A 2,051-nucleotide genomic window follows, 5' to 3' on the forward strand; every position below is an offset into this window, starting at 1 on the left:
ATGGTTGTTTTCAACAATTTGGATGTGTGCATCTCAGAGAATTTAAGAACTATGGTGTTTTTTCTGCAGAAACTGACGCGCTTCAAAGACAAGATTGTTTTGAGCGTGAGATATAAGGAAAGTTGATTTGCATGTACTGTAACTCTGCAACTAACCACTTCCGAAATGCAGAGGCATAGCTGCTAATTGAATGTACTTCTGTGAAAACAAGTCTTCAAATGATTTTCATCCAATGCAGCAAAAGACAACCATTTTCGCTCCAGACTTTCCGATAACATCGTCGGCGAGTTGTTCACTTGTTCCCTATCTATTTCAATGTATCTACTATAATATTTGATGTATCTAGCCACTGTTTTAATGTATCTAACATATATACACAAAATTGATTACTAGGTACATTAAATTTGGTTTGAGATACATCAATTAACAAACCAAATACATTAATTCCGTTTAAAGGATACAAAGCCAAGGATCTTCTGCCTTTTCCACGGATAAACGAATACAGACCCTCTGTTGGGCAGCAATGGATGTGGTAGTCACTACTCTTCTCCTTGCAGATCCATTCGCTGGATTTACTGATAGTTCTAGCATACTGTTGTTAATGGGTTTTTCCGACAATAGTCCTTTTGTGTTCGCAGCACAAAAGTAAGGCTACACATATTCGACCCCCTACTCCACCATAGGCACGAGTATTTAAGACACTCCGCCAGTGCAATTTAGTACATCACTCATTTTTTATCTCCACATCTATTCTCCCGCCTATCACCGGAACTTGAGTACCACCACCACCAATGACAATAGCAAATCAGCCCACAACCACACTAAGCCGTCGCCGGCAGCAACATATCAGATCTGACGGTGAGAATGATGTTTTATGGGGTGCGAGTGCGACGTTCGTGAGAGATCAAAGGTGCTGCCGGTGATATAGCCAGTTCGACGGTGGTATTTGCTGCGGATCGACAGTGAAAACGGCGGCAAAAGCAACGGCGAGACCGACAGAGCGACGAGCCCTTCACAGTAGCAACATATAACGTGACAATAGATAAAGAAACAGGGATAGGAGTGGTCGTCGGCGTCTGGTGGTTAACGTGGAGTTTGGTGGAGGTGGCTGCTGGCCGCCGGTGGTGATGGTGGACGAGGATGAATAGATAAGATTTGAGATGTGTTTGTTGTGAATTGATTTTGAATTGAAATGTCAATTGCACGTGACCTGTTAAGTTTATATAATTAGTAAGTCGTTCTCACCGTTCTCACCGAGTGTTCGTTTCACCATAGGATCCCACCTCTATATATATATATATATATATATATATATATATATATATATATATATATATATATATATATATATATATATATATATATAGAGAGAGAGAGAAAGAGAGAGAGAGAGAGAGAAGGGGGGGCAAGATCCGGTGAGTCCACCTATATATTTGAGTCCATGAGTCCATAAAACAATATCACGCACTATACAAAATTATACTTCCTCCATTCAACTCCACTCTACCATGTTCTCTTTTCTACACTATTCACAGCTGAACATTCAATTTCGATTTTCTCTCGATACATAAGTGAAAATATATTCATGTGGGATCTTGTTTGATTCGTCTTTACGAATACATTAAAAATATCTAACTTTTATAATTTTTGCAAATACGTAGCTAACGATATTTACAGCGTAAAATACGCGTTGGCAAACGTGAAAAAGCAAAGTGGTAGAGTGGAGTTGAATGGAGGAAGTATCACGAATTTTTTTTTTCCAAAATTTTTTTTTTCCAAAAAGTTTTTTTCAAATTTTCTTTTTTAATTTTTTTTTTTTTGTAAGCTATGATATTGTTTAGTATAACGTGTGATACTGTAAGCTGTGATATTGTGTAGCATAATGGGTGATATTATATTACAAAACAATATCACGAATTTTTTTTTTTTTTTTTGGAGTATAAGCTGTGATATTGTATAATGGACTCACTGACTCAAAAAGATAAGGTGGATTCATGTGATCCTATTTCTATATATATATATAGAGAGAGATAGAGAGAGGTGGGCTGGAT

The sequence above is a fragment of the Silene latifolia genome, chromosome 5 (assembly GCF_048544455.1).
Source record: "Silene latifolia isolate original U9 population chromosome 5, ASM4854445v1, whole genome shotgun sequence".
NCBI classification, from domain to species: Eukaryota; Viridiplantae; Streptophyta; class Magnoliopsida; order Caryophyllales; family Caryophyllaceae; genus Silene; species Silene latifolia.